Below are 20,782 nucleotides of genomic sequence, written 5' to 3' on the forward strand. Positions count from 1 at the left end.
TGCTTTGTTTTTCTTTCCACTCTTGCATGTCTTTAACTCTCTTACTAATAACACAAGTGACCCCATTTCCTCTTTCCAAACCACCATCCATGCCATTTTCCCTTCAGTTTGCCTCTGGTGAAAAAAAAAAAAGAAAAATTCCTCCCAGAAATGTGACTCAGAGGTAATCAACATAAATGTCATCCAAGACCATGGGGATTTTCTCTGTCATGAATCACATCCCTTGTGCTGAGAACCTGGGTTTTAATTAAGGCAGAAGGTTTCAAAACCAACATCCGAAGATACCCCCTCCTCCCAGTCCAGTCCCTACTGGCTGCAGGAATTTCTCCTTGTCTTTATTGTTGCTGCCCTTGGCCAAATCGGGTGAAGACTCATTTCCCTTCCCAGGGAGAGCCCAGCACCGTTGCAATGGACGAAAGCAACCGACAGGAAGCACCCAGCGGCTGGTCCTCTCCAGCAGCGGTGGTTGCTGGTTGGGGAAATGGAGAAGCAACCAACAGCCGGGTTTCACTGTGGGCTCCAGGCGAGAGCACCGCAGATTGTCCATTCCAGCTGGAAACAGGACATGAAAGGTTCAGGTTAGGAAGGAGCTGTAAGCCGCTGAATTCAAAGGCCTCATTCATAAAGTTTTGCTTTTGTTTTTTTTTTTTTAATTTAATACTTAGATTGTTCTGCTTTCTTTGTTCTTTGTCTGTTCCTCTCAAGTTGTACAGCAGGTTTCGTGCATGAATTTGAAATAGGATGGAAGGGAGGGTGGGAGGGAAGGAGGGAGGAAGGCAGGCTAAAACACCAAAACACACCCAGAAAGATGACACTCCAGGCACATGCTCTCCAAATGAAAGGAAACGAAGTCTGTACCCACTGTGACAGGCAGTGACAAGTTGAGAAATTGTTTCTCAGGTCATGGGAAGGGCACCGACAAGCTTTTCAGATCTCCAGGAAGCAGGAAAATGACTGGGGCGGACCTTGCTTTTAGCAACCTTGACAACGACAGCACGGGCAACCTTGAATGAGAGGAGCAGGACAGCACAGGGTTAACTGCATGGCCTTGGAGCCAGTTAGCTCTGGGCTTCAAATTATAAGACACAAATGAAGCATCCCAGGCAAAAAGGAAAGCTCCCAGCACCTGATGGGCCCCTAAGAAATACTAGTGGAGTGAATGAATGAATACGTGAAGTGCTTTTCAGAGGGCTTGGGGCATGTGGTACTCCCTAGTAGTGGCGGCAGAAGCCATGGGCATCCTAAGCTCACTGTTGGGCAAGGTTGGACCCCTTCCTGCCACTGAGCTGGGGTTGACCTGGAGTTTCTAGGAGAGGGTAGGAACAGGAGAAAGAGACAGCTCAGCTCCACCCGGGGCATATGCTATCCCCGTGAGCGAGGCTGATGATGGCCACAATCACAATGGCCATGCATGACAGGGACAGGGAAGGGACACAGCCCTCAGTAGAGCAATGCCTAAATGGCTACAGGCCTGGTTGGACCTTTCCAAAAGTGAGATCCCAGCTGCCCCTACTGGGGCCTGTCTCTACCAGCACCCAGGGGACAAAGGTATGATTTTCCTTTATCCTCTGCCAGCAGGACAACACAGCTCTACTTCAAGGACAAAAACTTGAAATTTAGAGTGCCTCTTAGCTGAGGATGGTTGTTTATAAGACAAAATGTGGCAGAGAGTTAGAGCTGTGAGAGAATTTGAACATAATCCAGGCAAACATGCATTAGCTGAGACCTTGCATTGATTAAAAAAAAAAAAAAAAATCCACCTTAAACTGCTTTAAGCAAAAGAAGAAAAATTCCTGGTTCACCAAATGAAACTGCCCGAAGAAAGGGGTAGAAGTGGCTTTAGGAACTAGTAAACGCAGCCGGAATTTGCATCTTAACTACTAGTAGTTACAGACTCACATCCAAGCTCTGAGATGGTCCTCAGTTTTGGTTTCTTCATCTGTATGATGGGAAGATTAATAACTTTCCTGTCTACCTTGCAGAATTGTTCTAACAATTGGCTGAGAAAATACATACACAGAGTTACCAATACAGTCAGTTTTGCTTTAATACTTGTTTTGAAAATAGGAATTTTTCCAATATAGTTAATATATTAGGGGAAATTTGAGCATAATCCAAATTTCTCAAATTTTGTGTTTGCTTATGTGCAATTTTGTCCATTAGAAAAACTAGATAAAGAAAGCTGCAACCAGTGGAATTTGTCATAAGAATTTATAAAACATACTCAAACCCTCATACATCTACCCGCTGCCTTGGTTCACCAAGCGCATTATCCTACAAGGTTGTGCTTTGCTATTCTTTCACATCTGTGAACTTTTCTATATTAAAAGAACAACCACCTCATTCAGCACCTCAAACATGTCTCAACATCGTGGTTTAAAAACACCAAGCAGTGTGTGTAGAAGGAGTTTTAATTACCGAGGAGAAGCACAAAATAAAAAAGCATTTTGAAAGAATCAAGAAAACATGTGATATCTCCCAAGCAACAGGCATAAAAAATCCACAACACCATGAAAATAAAAGAAACGTGTATAGATAGAACAACTGCAAGTGCTACAAAGTTTAGAACAAGGCCTGAAGAAACAAAAGAGATGGAAAAATGGTTGGGCATTGTTGAGATTGAAGACTAAACAGGAAAAATCTTTCTCAAAATGAAAGAGAAAAGCACTGTGGATATGTGAAGATCTTAAATGCAAACCTCTGAAAAGAAGTGGTACCTTTTAGTCTTAGGAGTGGCTGGTTTGATGGTTTCAAACAACACTGCAATTCCAAAGCCTTCAGCTGCTAGGCAAAGCCGCGAGTGCAGATGAGAAAACCACAAAGGAATTTCCATCAGTGAAACAGAAGTTAACTGAAGAAGACTATACATTGATTTCAATGTTCAAATTTGATGAAATAGGTATCTATTATAAACACATGCTTCAAAGGGCATACGTTTCAAAGGCACAGAAACAAGCTCCAGGATTTGAGGCCGCAAAATTTTCCCAAATTTGATGAACTTCCTTCACTTTACACTTTACACTCATAAACTGTGATCTTTCCTACACCTACCTCCATAAGCAAACTTCAGATCTTTTTCAAGAAAAGTGTCATATTTCTTGTAAGTATTTACATATTTCTTCATCTTTAACATGTACAAAACTATGATACCATGTTGATTAGTTTCCTGTTTTCTTTTATGTTACCGATGAAGTTTTGGGGTGTTGTTCCCCAACCCCATTTTTCTCGAAGCTTGGTGATTTTTATGGTGCAATTTTGCTTAGCACAGTGATTTTTAGAAATATGCATGCTATATTACAGCATAACTTACTGTGGTGTAGTATAATATAAAAATATACCAGGATGTTACTATCTGGAGCTTTTAATTCTTGCATGTTTCTCCCTCAGCCACAGTTTGGCCACCTCAGGTGTCAGGTATGAACCCATAAATTAAACTTCTCTCTCCTATCTGGACCCTGGACCAGAACCTCCCAAACTCCTCTCCTCCAGGCCCTCGAGGCTCAATCAAATTTCTTGACCTACTCTGCACTTGGCAGCTACTTTTTGAAAGATCTTACAGAATTCCCTTTTGTCCTCAGACAGCATCAGTCGTGTCCTTTCTTAGTTCCGGCTGCCTGCCGGAAGGCTTGTATCTCTCTGTCTGCAAGTGTGGTTCCAATTGTTTGCTTTCCTTTGAAGGAGCACCTCCTCCCCAACCTTGTCATCAGGCAGGGCTGATGGAGGTGACAGGATTTAACTGAAGCTGACACCCTTTCCTGGATAATCAAGGGAGCAGCCATTGAAAGCTAGTGGAGCTCTTTGTGGTACAGATACACTCAAAAGGAGTGTCAGAGGGCTGGGGCTGAGCTGGGCAGCCTCCAGGCTGGGCTCGGGCTGTTTTCCAAGGCTCGGCTCCTTGCAGGACTCTGCAGGGCTCCTTCTGTAAGAGCAGCTCTGAGACCTGCTCTGCAGGAGGTCAGGAGCTGGATGGAAATCCAGGCTGGCTACCTGGTAAAGCATGCTTTATTCACTGCCATTGGTGGAAGACTTTTCCTGGGGAATTTTATTCTTTCCTGACTACCTAACACATGTCAAAGTTGGAGAGTTAAGGATATCCCCCACTGGGTAAGCTTTATTTTATTTTAAAGAGTGAGTTTCCGGTCCTTCCTGTTTCTAAACTCCAGTAGCTTAGTCTACATACGAACACAAATGTGTGGCTCCATTAAAACAACCCAAGAATGAAAGGTGTAAATTACATCACTCCAGTGAGGTAGGAACTTCAAAACAATTTTAGTACCTGAGTCTAAAGTTGGAAATCAATATCATCTTCCTGAAATGTGACTGACTTTCTTTAACCTCTTATGTTCAAGTGAATTGTGTATGCTTGAGGGTCAGTTTTCAGGAAGATAGCATTGAACTTGACTAGCAATCAGGAGAATTGTACTTGATTTCAAATCCATCTCCTGACCTCTTGGCATCTGGATTCAGCTCTAAACCACATACCATGATACCATGATGCTTAACAGTATCCACTGCCAAAGTGAAAAGACATTGTTGTTTATAGCTGGAAGGAAGAGTGGGTTTTGGGAGGGGTGCTAATGGAGAAACAATTGAATAAGCAGTGCATTGCTCTTTTTTTTTTAACTTTATTTATCAAAAAATTTTGAAAAAACATTTCAAAGAAAACAAAACAAAGGAATAAGAAAAACAAATATCCTAAAATAACTACATTGCTTCCAATATGCTCCTACCATACCCCAAGAAAATTAATGAACCATAATTATTCCTAAGCATTCCCATATCATTAAGATTATCCTTAATATCTTATCTATTCTTATTAGATTATCATTGCCCCTTCACTAGTTGCTGTCTATCTCTAGGTCCCCTACATTCTACAATATAAGACTCTTGTTTTACGTTTTTCACAAAATTCACATTTGTGGTATCATACAATATCTCTCCTTTGTATCTGATGTATTTCACTCAACATTACGTCCTCAAGGTTCATCCATGTTGTCATATGCTTCACAACCTCATTCTTTCTCACTGCTGTGTAGTATTCCATTGTGTGTATATATCCCAGTTTATTTATCCATTCATCTGATATAGGACATGTAGGTTGTTTCCGTCTCTTGGCGATTGTGAACAATGCTGCTATGAACACTGGTGTGCAAATATCTGTTCATGTTACTGCTTTCAGGTCCTCTGGGTAAATATCAAGAAGTGAAATTGCTGGATCATAGGGTAACTCAATACCTAGTTTTCTGAGGAACTGCCAAACTGTCTTCCAGAGTGGCTGAACCATTATACAGTCCCATCAGAAATGAATAAGAATTCCAATTTCTCCACATCCTCTCCAGCATTTATAGTTTCGTGTTTGATTAATGGCAACCATTCTTATTGGTGGGAGATGATACCTCATTGTGGTCTTGATTTGCATCTCACTAATAATTAGTGAAGATGAATATTTTTTCATGTGGTTTTCAGCCATTGATATTTCCTTTTCAGAGAAATGTCTTTTCATGTATTGCTCTTCAAGCAACATCAGGCATCTCCACTGATGGACAAGGGTTTGCCTAGGAGCAGCCCTTCTCAGAAAGGCAGTGAAGCCCAATATGTAAGAGTAGGCTTTGGTTCCTGGCTGCCTGGGCTTGATTTTTGGTTCTGCATCAACCAGTTAGTCACCTGACCATCAAGAAGTCACTCTGTCTTCTGTTTCCTTAACTGTAAAATAGGGGCACAATAATACCTAACTCAAAAGTCATTACAAAAATTTAATGGAGAATTCATGGAAAACACCAGGTACATAGTAGGCACTTGATAAATGTCAGCTATTTTTGACCATCTCAAACCACCTTGTGTCAGTTTGTCTCAACAGCCTAGAATAGCATGGGGGTTCATTCAAATTTATTTACTGCTGTCATTTGTTTAAAAGATGCAATTGTCCTAATAATACTACTATCTACATATAGAGTCAGAATCAAAATTAAGTGAATAAACATGTAAGGTATCTGGTACATACTGGGCAAAAAATAAATGTTATTGACCATTTCTAACTGTATGTGTATAGCCCTAAGATAATATGAGAAGAAAACCCAAAAATATTTTTTGCTTTTATTTTATGAGAGGTGCAGCCCTTAATCATTTCTGCCTATTTGGGTCCAAATAACAGGTTTTAGTGCTGATTATTTTAAACCCTGGGTTCATGAAGTCACACTTGAAGGAATCACAGCCAAATGTTATGTTAAAAGAGGAAAGGAAAAATACGAAGGGCAGAAATTTGTAGAGAATACACCCATAGCCCAAGATTTTGCTGGGCCTCTCCCTCCCTTTTGCAAGGGGTCTATACCACTAACCCATGGGGACAGTGGTGTGCTAAAGCCCACCCCAACCAGCTTGCACATTTCTTCCCAACTCTTCCTTCAGTAACTCCTTGTTGAGGTTCATAGCCTGAAATTAGCCCTTGGCGAGAATATTTACACTATAGAAATTGGCCAACACTACAAATCAGAGTTTTGTTCCTCCACGGAGCCATTTGTTCAGCATTTCCTAGCAGACCACTGCGTGGTAGTGTCAGGGTTGTTCCCTCTTGCACGAATCCTCTCTCCAAAGCCTGGGGACTGTCTGCTGCTGCTTCCGGTGGCTTCCCTGCAGGTGGGCCTGCTGCCTTCAGGCCCTCTGCCTAGCTGTGGCCCTCCTGATGGGCTGCTCACCTTCTCCACCTTACCACTTCATCCCCTCAGTCACCACAGAGCTAACACAAGCTGCAAAGACACAGAAACATTTCTTTACTGATGGGTTGATGTAATTTTTAGAAATAAATTATACAGCAAAGGAGGGACAAAGGCAGAAATTGAAGTTAACTTGGGCTTTCCCTAGAAGTCCAGAGTCCACCCCCAGGGAGAAAACTACATCTCCCCTACCAGGGAAAACTCTGCACCTAGTCCTACCCATGGGAAAAGATTTCACTTCCAGAATGCCTCCTGAAGGCTGCAGGTTGAATGAATACCACCCCCTCAACCTTCAACAGGGAGGATATGAATGTTCACTGCCACCCTTAAGCTGTGGAACAATGTGGGCACATAGGGATATCTCTAATTTCATGGATTAGGGTGAATGTTAAACCTTGAATTCACGTTTACTCCACAACGTCCCTACCAGTGAGAGAAATACAACACTGCCAAATTCTGTATTAGCTGACTTCTTAAAGTAAGTACATCTCCAAAAACACAAATAGTTATTTTTCTCAGAAACAGTCCATTCTAAACCAATGGTTCTTGACTGTGGTTGCACATTAAAAATCACCCAGGGATTATAAAAAAATCCTGATGCCTGGGCCCAGACATAGTTACTTTTTTAAACTCCCCAGGTGAATCTAACGTGCAGTCGGGTTTAGAAACCACCAGTCTAAATCCATGGTGAGACTGAGCAGTTGCCTAAATCAGAAGCCTGAGCTCAGTGCAGGCGGCCTCCATTCTTGTGTCAAGGTGCAAGGGCTAAGAATTGGTCTTGATTAAATTCTTTTAATTCAGCAGCCTGCCTCTGATTGGGTTGGGGTTGGGGGAGAAAGATTACCCATAATTTCAAAATGTACATTGACTTTCCAGTTAACTTAGTGATTCAGACATCATCTCAAACTTTTCAACTGCTCAAAGTTAGCACAGCTGATAATTTGAATTTCATCTTTTTCTTGTGTTTTCCTGCTTTGAACTCCTAAATATCATAATTACAAAGAGAACCAGCAGAAAAGAGTAGGGGGAAAAAACAAAACTGAAGGCTTGGCTAATCTACAACTTGAATCATTGCCATGGTTACAGGTACTTGTCCTTGACTGGACAGATGGAGGGAGTTTTCATACTCAGGGGCTGAAATGTCATGTGCCCTGGGGCATCCCAAACAGAATTCTCCCTGTCCTAGTTCCATTGGCAACTACCTCTGAACGTATCTAGAGCATACAGTTGGACCAGTAGGAATTTCTCCTACCAAGAACTTGGTCTAGAATTCAGTGAATTCTCCCTTATGTCTCCAGTGGCCTCTGTGTCCTTCCATAACCAGCGCAGCCCTGAATCAGAGTGAGGGATCCCCCTCCCACCCCCATAGGGATTTAAGGGAGGAGAGGGAATGGATTTATCCTGAAGAGCCAGAAATGGAGTGAAGATATCCTACTGAGGTGGCCCAAAGTGGAAAGAGCCAGGCAGGTGAGTTGGAGCAGAGTCTGGAGAGAGAGCAGAAGTTGAAGGTGAGGACCTCAAAGACTTAGAGGATAAACGGAGGTCAAAATGGGAGTTGCTTGCAGCATTCAAAAACGGGATCCATCCAGAATGGGTGTCCTGGCAGAGGTCCCTAACTCTGCTGGAGGGCAATGAGCTCCTGTGGTGGGGGTGGGATGGGGGGTAAAGACAAGAGGTCAAAAGAAGACTTGGGGGTTACCCAATACGGACTTGGGCTAATCTCAGCTGTCAACAGGATCTCTTATTTCTCTGAACACTGATTTCTTTTCTGGGAGGGGCAGGGAATTATAAAATTTTCCTATCAGTGTGACAGTTGAGGTATAAATACTGAAAACAGATTCATATTTGTGGAGCCAAACCCAAATGTTTTGTTTCCCATGTGAAATTTAAACAAAATATCAAAACAAAACATTTCAGTTTGGAATGCAGTCTGTTTGAGTTCCCTGAATGTTTTGAAATAATAGTTTGTCATACATTTAAATCTAATCCCAAACCTAAAGTATAACCGGCTGGTTTTTTTTTTTTTTTTTTTTTTCAGTTTTATTGAGATTTTTCAGATACCATACAATTATCCAAAGATCCAAAGTGTACAATCACTTGCCCCTGGGTACCCTCATACAGCTGTGCATCCATCACACTTAATTTTTGTTCAATTTGTAGAAACTTTTCATTACTCCAGACAAGAAATAAAGTGAAAGATGAAAAAAGAAAAAAAGAAAAGGAAACTCTAATCCTCCCCTATGCCTAACCAACCCCCCTCAATTGTTGACTCGTAGTATTGGTATAGTACATTTGTTACTGTTTATGAAAAAATGTTGAAATACTAACTGTAGTATATAGTTTGTAATAGGTATATAGTTCTTCCCTATATGCCCCTCTATTATTAACTTCTAATTGTAATGTCATACATTTGTTCTGGTTCATGGAAGCGATTTCTAGTATTTGTACAGTTGATCATGGACATTGCCCACCATAGGATTCACTTTTATCCATTCCCATCTTTTGACCTCCAACTTTCCTTCTGGTGACATATATGACTCTGAGCTTCCCCTTTCCACCTCATTCACACACCATTCGGCACTGTTAGTTATTCTCACATCTTGCTACCAACACCCCTGTTCATTTCCAAACATTTAAGTTCATCCTGATTGAACATTCTGCTCATACTAAGCAACCACTCCCCATTCTTAAGCCTTGTCCTATATCTTGGTACCTTATATTTCATGTCAATGAGTTTACATATTATAATTAATTCCTATTAGTGAGACCCTACAATAGTTGTCCTTATGTGTCTGGCTTATTTCACTCAGTATATTGCCCTCGAGGTTTTGTCATCAACCCTTTTTTTTTTTAATATGGTTTTGTTCACTCACCATACATTCCATCCCAAGTAAATAATCGATGGTTCTCTGCATGGTCATACATCTATGTGTTCACCACCTTCACCACTATCTATATAAGGGCATCTACATTTCTTCTACAAGGCAGGAGGGAGAGTCAAAGAAGGTAGAGAGGCAAAAGAAAGATGAAAAAAAAAAAATGACAGCTAAGAAGCAGCAAAAGGAAAAATAACCTTAAATCAAAGTAGAATAAAGAATCAGACAATACCACCAATGTCAAATGTCTAACATGCCTCCCCTATCCCCGCCCCCTTATCTGCATTTACCTTGATATATCACCTTTGTTACATTAAAGGAAGCATAATACAATGATTCTATTAGTTACAGTCTCTAGTTTATGCTGATTGCATCCCTCCCCCAATGCCTCCCTATTTTTAACACCTTGCAAGGTTGACATTTGCTTGTTCTCCCTCGTAAAAGAACATATTTGTACATTTTAGCACAATTGTTGAATATTCTAGATTTCACCAAGTTACACAGTGCCAGTCTTTATCTTTCCTCTTTCTTGTGGTGTCTCATATGCTCCACACCTTCCTCTCTCAACCGTATTCATAGTTACCTTTGTTCAGTGTACTTACATTGTTGTGCTACCATCTCCCAAAATTGTGTTCCAAACCATGCACTCCTGTCTTCTATCACCCTGTAGTGCTCCCTTTAGTATTTCCTGTAGGGCAGGTGTCTTGTTCACAAAGTCTCTCATTGTCTGTTTGTCAGAAAATATTTTGAGCTCTCCCTCATATTTGAAGGACAGCTTTGCTGGATATAAGATTCTTGGTTGGCGGTTTTTCTCTTTCAGTATCTTAAATATATCACACCACTTCCTTCTTGCCTCCATGGTTTCTGCTGAGAGATCCGCACATAGTCTTATTAAGCTTCCTTTGTATGTAATGGATAGCGTTTCTCTTGCTGCTTTCAGGATTCTCTCTTAGTCTATGACATTTGATAATCTGATTATTAAGTGTCTTGGCGTAGGCCTATTCAGATCTCTTCTGTTTGGAGTACGCTGTGCTTCTTGGATCTGTAATTTTATGTCTTTCATAAGAGATGGGAAATTTTCATTAATTATTTCCTTATTATTGCTTCTGCCCCCTTTCCCTTCTCTTCTCCTTCTGGGACACCAATGATACGTGCATTATTGTACTTTGTTTCATCCTTGAGTTCCCGGAGACGTTGCTCATATTTTTTCATTCTTTTCTCCATCTGCTCCTTTGTGTGTAGGCTTTCAGGTGTTTTGTTCTCCAGTTCCTGAGTGTTTTCTTCTGCCTCTTGAGATCTGCTGTTGTATGTTTCCAGTGTGTGTTTCATCTCTTGTGTTGTGCCTTTCATTTCCATAGATTCTACTAGTTGTTTTTTTGAACTTTTGATTTCTGCCGTATACGTGCCCAGTGCTTCCTTTACAGCCTCTATCTCTTTTGCAATATCTTCTCTAAACTTTTTGAATTGATTTAGCATTAGTTGTTTAAATTCCTGTATCTCAGTTGAAGTGTACGTTTGTTCCTTTGACTGGGCCATAACTTTGTTTTTCTTAGTGTAGGTTGTAATTTTCTGTTGTCTAGGCATGGTTTCCTTGGTTCAATTGGCTGGTTCTTAACTATTAAAATTTAAGGTAAATTTAAGGGAAATTTTATCCATTTATTTCTAATTCATTTGCATTCAACTTATCTAAACAATATTTAAATTCTACTTCATTTCCAGAAATCTTTATGAATCAAAAAATCAGGAAGTTCTATTTTACAAAGTGCAAACAGATTTAAATACCAAACTCTTCCCATTGAATGGGATTTTCCTAAACCAAAGAGATTTAATGAATTCTAAACTTGGCAAAAGCAACCCTCCCTCCTTATCAGACTTATTCTGTTATATACAAAAACCACAGAGCGTTCATAGGAGAAAATTTTTAAATGATTCTTACTTGTGTACAAAGCTTTGTTCATATTAAACTGGACTATAAGCTTTAAAAGCATGGAAAGTTTCTGTCCTTTGCATTGTGGTTTTAGCCTCAATTTCTCATGGGATTCCCATGGCACTAGGTCAGTTCTACCATTTTGCTAGAGCTCAGGTCTCTTGGAGAAGAGACGCTCCCAGGATATGTTACTCTCACAGGAATATGCTGAAGTGTTTTTTTTCATTTCCTGAAACAGTAATAATTTATTTTTCCATAAATTGTGGTGATCAAGTGAACTGCTCTGTTACAATAAAGAGAAAGTATATAAAAATCCCCAAATGGTTTTCCATGATAGCTAGCTCATAGTTTTATTTTTTTCTCTTCAGTCATTCAGCTCGTCTGCCATGAAAGGATAATATGTGAAATGCTGGAATTTCAAATACAAATAAGTTTAAATAAAGTTTACCTTTAGATTGACCAGAAGACCATAACTTTTGAATTCTGCTCTTAGTTTCTTAGTTACTACAAAAGATCTAAGCACAAAAAGCTAGACTTAAGTTCAAGAGGTAATAAGAAATGACAACATCAGAAGAACAGCCAAAAGGCTGGAATGAAAAGAGAAGCAGCAGAATCTTTATCGAAGGCAATTTTTAAGCTCTAACAATGATAGATTCCATTGGTAATCAAACCTTATATAGAAGACTAATTTCATTAATGCTTCAATTCTTCACCTTTCTCTGTATCCACAATTTGCTATGTAATTTTGCAGGGCTTTGCCACACTTGGGTGAAGCTCCATTCCTAGACCGTTTAAAAATTTAACTTTATTGGGTTATAATTTACATAAAATAAAATTTAAATGTACAGTTTGGGGAGTTTGATAAATGTATACACGTGGAATAATCACCACCACAACAAAACTATGTAGAATATTTCCATCACTCCAAAAAAATACCCTTGTAGCCCTGTGCAGTGAAAGTCATTCCACTACCTCCAGCCCCAGGCGATAACTAATCTGGTTTCTGTTACCATAACATTTCTTTTTCTAGATTTTCATATAAATGGAATCATATAGCAAGTAGTCTTCCACAAGTCTTCTTTCACTTAGCATAATGCTTTTGAGATTCACCATGTTGTCACTTGTATCAGCAGTTCATTTCTTTGTTAATGAGGAGTATTCAATCGTATGGAAATAGTATTATTTGTTTATCCATTCACCAGTGGATAGACATTTGAATTGTTTTCAGTTTTGAGCCATTGTAAATGAGGTTGCTATAAACATTCATGTACATGTCTTTGTGGGGACACATGTTTTTATTTCTCTTATGTAAACATCTAAGAGTTGAATTGCTGGGTAATGTAAGTGTATATTTAATTTTATAAAAAACTGCCAAACAGTTTTCCAAAAGACTGTTCCACTTTACATTTCCTATCAGTAATGTAAGAGCGTTCCAGTTGCTCCAAACCCTCACCAACATATGGTGTTATGAGAATTTTAAATTTTAAGCATTCCAGTGCATGTGTAGCTATACCTCATTGTGTTTTAATTTGCATTTCCCTAATGATGAATGATGTTGAGCATTTTCTAATTTCCTTATTTACCATTTGTATATCTTCTTTGGTGAACTGTCTGTTCAAATCTTTTGCCCATTTGTTTCTCATTTATTATAGAGTTGTAAGAGTTCTTTTTATATTCTGGCTACAAGTCCTTTATAAGATAAACATTTTACAAATATTTTCTCCTAGGCTGTGGCTTACCTTTTTATATTCCTAACAGTGTCTTTTGAAGAGCAAAAGTTTTTAATTTTTAAGCCTAGTTAATCAATATTTTTTTTCTTTTAAGGTTTGTATTTTTTATATCTTAAGAAATCTTTACTGCACCCAGTTCAATTTTTTTCATGTTTTCTTTTAGAATTTTTGTACTTTCAGCTCTTACATTAGGACTTGTATCCATTTTGAATAAATTTTGTATATGAGTGGACATACCACTGTTTGTTGAAAAGATTCTTCTTTCCCCATTGAAATTAATTGGCGCCTTGTTGAAAATCAATCAACTGCTTATGTGTGAGTCTATTTTTAGATTCCCTATTCTGTTCCACAGATCTATTTATCCTTATGCCAATGCCACACTGCCTTCATTATGTAGCTTTATAGTATGTCTCAAAATCAGGTAATTCCTCTGTCTTTGCTGTTCTTTTTAAAAATTGTTTTGAAATTCAGGTTCTTTACATTTCAATAACATTTTAAAAATAACAGTCAAATCTGCTGGAATTTTTATTGGGGTTATGTTGAGTTTATGGATTAATTTGGGGCAAAGTGAAATTTTAATATTATTGAGTCTTCCAATCCATGAACATGGCATATCTCTCCATTAATTTAAGCCTTTCATTTCTTTCAACAGAGTTTTTACTTTTTAGTACAGGTGTGGCACGTATGTTGTTAAATTTATCCTTAAATATTTTATGTTTTTTAGATGGCTTTGTAAATGTTAGATTTCAAATTTTTGATTTCCAATTCTGGTGACTATTAAATAAAGATAGTTGATTTATGTTTAATGAACTTGCATACTACAACCTTGCTAAATTCACTTATTCTTGTAGGGTTTGTGTGTGTTTGTGTGTATGCATAGATTTTTCAGGATTTTCTATGTAATCAATCATTTGTCTGCAAATAAAGACAGTTTTACTTTATCTTGTCTAACCTCTAAGCTTTTTCCTCTTTAGGATCTCCAATACAATGATGAACAAGAGAGGACATCTTTGTCAGGTTCCTGATTTTAAGGGAAAGCATTCAGTCTTTTACCATTCATTCATTATGATGCTAGCTGTAGTTTTTCATACATAACTTTTTATCAAGATGAGGAAATTCCTATCTACTTCTAGTTTGATGAGTCCTTTTTTAATCATGATAAGGAGTTGAATTTTGTGAAATGCTTTATTGCACCTATTGAGACTATCATTCAGTTTTACTTTTTGGTTTGTTAATATGGTGAATTATTTGATCAATTTTAAAATATTAAACCAAACTTGCTTTCTTGAGATAATCACCAATTGGTCATGATGGATTATTCTTTTTATATAGTGCTGGATTTGATTTGCTCAAACTTTGTTAAATATTTTTAGGCCTATGCCATGAGGGAAATTGGCCTTTCATTTTCTTTTCTTTTAATATCTTTGGTTTTGGTATCCAGGTAAAGTTGCCCCCATAAAATGAGTTGGGAAGGATTGGTAATAGTTTTTCCTTAATATTTGTGTTCATCAGTGAAGCCTGGGGTTTTCTTTGTGAGAAGGATTTTAAGTACATATTCAATTTCTTTAATTGATATAGTGTTATTTATGTTATCTAGTTCTTGCGTGAGCTTTGGAAGTTTGTCTTTCAAACATTTGTTCTCTTTATCTAAATTGTTGAATTTATTGGCATAAAGTTGTTTAAAATATTTCTCTATCAATTCACTCTTTCTGGGTGTATTCTTACATGAATTTTGACAAACTCATGCAGTTGTATAACCACCAGTATGGTCAACACATGGAATGTTTTCATCATTCCCAAAAGTTCCATTTTGTAGTCTGTTTCACCCATCCAACTTCAGGTTCCTGGCCAATGAATGATCTTTCTGTCCTACAGTTTTGCTTTTTCTGCAATGTCTACAATATAAATTAAATCATATAGTACTTTGCCTTTTGAATTTGGCTTCTTTCAACTTAGGGAGTTGCGTACATGTCAAAACTTCATTCCTTTTAATTGCTGAGTAACATTCCATTGTATGGATGTACCACTACTTGTTCATGTTTACATCAGTTGATGGAGATTTGGCTTGTTGCCAGCTTGGCAATCATGACTAAAACTACAAAAATGAGCAGGTTTTGAGGGAATGTTTGTTTTCATTTATCTTGGGTAAATATCTAGGAATTGAATTGCTGTTTCCTATAATATGTGTAACTTTATGAAAAACTGCCAAATTGTTAGCAAAAGTTCCTGTAAATGTTTTACATTTCCTAATAAAATGTGTTTGAGAGTCCCAGTTGGCCTGCATCTTTACCAGCATTTGTTATCATCTGTATGCTGTTGTTGTTGTTTCAGCCATTCTATTAGGAGTGTATTGGCATCTCATTGGGGGTTTTAATTTGTTTTTTCCTAATGAAAAATTATATTAAGCATCTTTTTGTTTTGTGGCATTTACTATCCATAACTCACGTTTGGTAAAGTGTTTTTCAAACTTTTGCCCATTTTATTGGGTTGTTTCCTCCTTATATTTCCTTTAATGTCAATATGTTCTGTAGTGCTGTCTCTTCTTTCATTCCAGCAATTGGTAATTTTTGTCTTCTCTCTCTCTATATATATATATTTGATCAGTTGCACTAGTGGTTGATCAATTCTGTTGACTGTATTAAAGAACCAGTTTTTGGTTTTGATGATTTTTCCCCCTTGTTTTTCCATTTTCTATTTCATTTATTCATGCTCTTACTTTTATTATTTCCTCTATTTTGCTTTCTTTGGGTTTAACTTGCTCTTCTTTTTCTAGTTTCATAAGGAGGAAAATAAGGTCATTGGTTTGAGACCCTCCTTTTCTAATTTAAGCAGTAAACATTACAAATATCCCTCTAATCACTGCTCTAGTTGTATTTGACAAACTTTGATATGTGTGTTTTCATTATTATTCAATTCATAATATTTTGTAATTTTCCTTATGATTTCTTTGAGCCACGAAAAATTTAGAAATGAGGTTTTTTAAACTTCTAAACAATTTAAAATTTTTCAATATCTTTCTGTTTTTATTTCTAGTTTAATTTTTGTAGGCAGAGACTATATAGTATATGATTTAAACATTTAAAATTTATTGAGACTTGTTCTATAGCCTGGAAGATGGTCTACCTTTGTGACTACCGCATGTTCTCTTGAAAAGAATATGTTGGGCTGAGTTGGTTGATAGTGTTGCTCAAGACAACCATATTTTCACTAATGTTTTTGTCTACTTGTTCTATCAACTTATTGAGATAGGAATATTGAAATCTCGTACTATAATGTACTATTTTTCCTTTTAGTTATATTCTTTTATTTTTATTTTTAGTAGTTTTAGGTTTACAGAAAGTTTGCAAAGAGAGTACAGAGAGTTCCTGTACACCCTGAACCCAGTTTCCGTATTGTTAACATCTTAAAATATTATGGCTCATTTGTCACACTAAGAAAACAATATTGGTACTTCCTATTGGTGAAACTCCACAGTTTACTCAATTTTACTAGTTTTTCTCTAACACATTTTCTGTCCTAGGATCCAGCATCATCATGTCACCTTAGCTTTCTCTGGTCTGTGACAGTTTATCAGACTTTCCTTGTTTTTAATGACCTTGGCAGTTTTGAGGAGTGCCGCTCAGGTGTTTTGCAGACTGTACCTCAGTGTGGGTTTGTCTGGTATCTTTCTCATGTTTAGACTTTCTCATGTTTAGAGGTGATATGCCATTCTTATCACATCATATCAACATACATGCTATTGACATGACTTACCACTGATGATGTTAATCTTGATTACCTGGCCAAAGACTGCTTGCCAGGTTTCTCCACTCTAAAGTTACTTCTCCCCCTTTCCATACTCGACTCTTTGTAAACAAATCACTAAGCACAACCACCTTCAAGGGTGGATAGGTTATTATTCAGAATTCTTCCACTAGGGAGATTTGTCCTTTCTCCCTCATCTATTAATGCATTAAATCTTTTTTTACATCAGTGTAGATTTATGGGTATTTATTTTACACTTTAGGCTATAACCCAATACTGCATAATTTATTTTGTCATTCCAATTGCTCCAACTTTGGCTATTGGGAGCTTTGTCAGATAGGCCCCAGTTCCATTAGTTTTGAAGCTCTTGTATTAGGTGCATACACATTTTTTTTTTTTTAAATATATGTATTTTTTACTAGTGAAGTTGTGAATTTACAAAATAATCATGCATAAAATACAGGATTACCGTGCACCACCCCACCACCAACACCTTACATTTTTATTCTAGTAATACATACATTCTAAAGTTTACTCTTTTAACCACATTCACCTATACAGTTCAGTGCTGTTGATTACACTCATAATAATATACTACCATCACCACCATCCATTTCCAAAGCTTTACCATCAGACTGAATAGAAAATCTGTACAAATTAAAATTTGTACATCTCTAACCCCACTGTCCATTCTCTAACCCCAATCTATCTCCTGGTAACCTATATTCTAGATTCTATCTAACTCTGTGAGTTTGCTTATTAAAATTAGTAGCAGTGAAATCATTCATAGCATTAATTTTCTTTGGCAAATAGACTTTTATAGAATCTTTCACAAAATTCATGAAAAACAGTTATATGTAAGTATATGATTATCACATTCATATGATTATAAAATTAGTAAATATTTTACTTTCAAGTGTTTTTTTTTTTGCTCCAAATATTCCAAATTTTGCTTTTCTTTTATCTTCCATGAACTTTTTCTTCTATCTTCTGTGGGCTTGATAAAACAGAATTGGTTATAGAGCAGTTAATCACCAAGTATGAACGTATGGCACTGAAGCTTAAGTTATTTCTCTGATAGCATCACAGACATGATTCTGGAGAATTTTTTAATGCTTTACATGTGGATATTTGTTCATTGAATTGGAAGCATTTATCAAATATTAATGGATCTTAATGGAAAATTTCACTCTAGAGGCAATTTCTTCCTTTAACTAGTTTTATTGACTGTGTTTTATTAAATAGTCTTGAAAACTTCAAAGAAAGTTACAGAGAGATAAAATTATTATTCCCAGTTGTATTAAGAGTGCTCATTAAATCAAGGTACTGATCATTTAGTGTGAGTTTTTTCTCTGTTGGTTTTTTTAAACACTTCTGTTTAGATTGTGTATTATAGACACTTGACACTTTTTTAGGTATCATATGGTTCTTGGAGGCAAGAATTCAAATGCTTCCGTTTTACTTCTTGCTTAAATATTTTTGCAAAGTTTTATAAGAGTGGGTGATAAAAGCCAAAGCGTGAAACAAACCTGCTTCTCACTATTGGCTCTCCCACCATCCCTTTTTTTTTTTTTTTTTTTTAATTGTATTAATTCTTTTTTTTTTTTAATCTTCATTTTATTGAGATATATTCACATACCACGCAGTCATACAAAACAAATCGTACTTTCGATTGTTTACTGGTGCATACACATTTAGGAATGCTATGTCTTCCTGATGAATTGAACCCTCTGTCATTAAAATACTCGGGATTATCCTGGTTATCTCAGACTGGAGCTGCAAAGCAAGGCCTGAATCATCTTCAGATCAGAACCTAGACAAGGAGAAATACTGTTGACCAGAAAGTACTAGATTGTCTTAAAATATTTTTCAAAACACAGTCTTGTTATTAAATTAAAATTCATTGAAAGCTCCTACATCAAGGCTCACAAACCAGGAGTCAGAAATGAGAAGGTGAAATGTCAAGACTGATTTGTGAAGCTTTGAATTGTAAACTTTTGGGTTATTCCCAATCTATCTTTTCCTCCCTTCCTCTGTCTTCTTCAGATTATTCTAAACTTTTTGCAAATTTACGTAAATCATGGACCTGGCTGTGCCCATGATTTCCACAAGCATTGAAGACAGAAAACCGTCCTAGAGTCTTTCTGTCATTCATTCCTCCTCCCATTCCTCTCTCCCTCCTTTTCTTTCTTTTTTTATCACCCCCCTTTTCTTTCTTCCCTTTCATTGAACATTGATTTATCAAGGATCCATTAAGCACAAAGTACTGTAGTACAGTTGATCTCAAACTTTTTTGATCATAACTCATGGTAGGGAATACATTTTACATCAAAACTCAGTTCACACTCAGTTGCACTGCACACACACACACACACACACACACTTCACTAAACAACTCTGACGTCTACTAGGTATTGTGCAATCTGACATTTTCTTTTCTGTTCTATTCCATTCCAGTTAATTTTTTAATGCTGGTGAAGGCCATTAATTTTTCATGGCCTACTGCTGGGACATGGACTGTATTTGAAAAATGCTGCTAGGGATAGCATAAGGAGTTGAAACACAAAGCCGCTATCATCTAGAAGCTCATTCTCTGATTGGGAGGGTAAGGCATGGCCTCCAATCACTGCAACCTGAGGCTCTATGGGAAGCGTGCTCACCAAGAACAGCAAGGTTTGCCTGAAGGTGCCTGAGTTTTTAAATGGAGGTCATAGGATTCGAGTCAGGTCCTGAAGGATGGGCAGCCTATGACCCATATTCAAACCATGTCCTTTAGTACTCTTTGCTTTGGGAGGCACTTTCTCAAGTTGTCTACCCCATGTCTATGGCCTCCAAAGCTCTTCATTTGTGTGTGAAAGGAGAAAACGCTGGGCTTCTAACCGTCAGTGAGCAGAGAGCCGTCTACACAGAGGCAGCACCCACAAAAGGCCTGTAAGAGCCTTGTAACTGTCAGATGGAGTTGTGTTCGAAAGTCCCTGTGACTTTCACCCAAGAGACCGAAGTTACATCCTGCCAGGGCTATAACAAGCAGGGAAAATTAATATATGGGCCTCATCTTCATCCCCTGTGGTAACTGTTAAGACAAGAGACCCAAATCACCACAAAACTTCAGGCCATTTTGACATGGCTAACAGGCCCAGGCTGAGAATGGTCCTGCTCAGAAAAATAAGATCAACAACGATGGTTGGAATTTCAACTCCAGCACTGCCCAGCTGAGAGGCAAGTCACTGCATGGCTCGTTCCTCAGTTTCTTCTCCATAAGATAGTGGTAGCGATACTGCCAATGTCCTGGAGTTGGTGGGAACAGAGTTAACTCCTGCAAGTTGATTAGATTGGTGTCTGGCACAACACAGTCTATAAAACTGTATGCTAACTAACTAAAGCCACCACTACCTCTGTTTATTAACCACTTTCAATATTGGCTACTGTGCTAATTGCTTGAGATAGTTATCCAAATTGGTCCTCACCTCACCATTATGGAGTAGGATTATTATTTTAAAGAAAAAGAAACTGGGACCTTGAGAACTTATATAAAGTTCTCAACAGCAGGCAGTTAGTAAATGACAAAGCTGGGATTGAAAACTGATGACTGTAGCCATTGTGCTAAACCCAGAAGATTTTGTTTCATAGTTATGTGTATCAGTCAGGGTTCTCTAGAGAAATAGAGACAACAGCATACACACACACACACACACACATACACACACATGTACAATCCCCCAAATATGCGGCAATTGTTGTCTTGAGGCTGAATTCCTTAGGGGAAGCCAGCAAACATGAACTTCCAATAACAGT

This window comes from Choloepus didactylus, chromosome 4 (genome assembly GCF_015220235.1).
Source record: "Choloepus didactylus isolate mChoDid1 chromosome 4, mChoDid1.pri, whole genome shotgun sequence".
NCBI classification, from domain to species: Eukaryota; Metazoa; Chordata; class Mammalia; order Pilosa; family Megalonychidae; genus Choloepus; species Choloepus didactylus.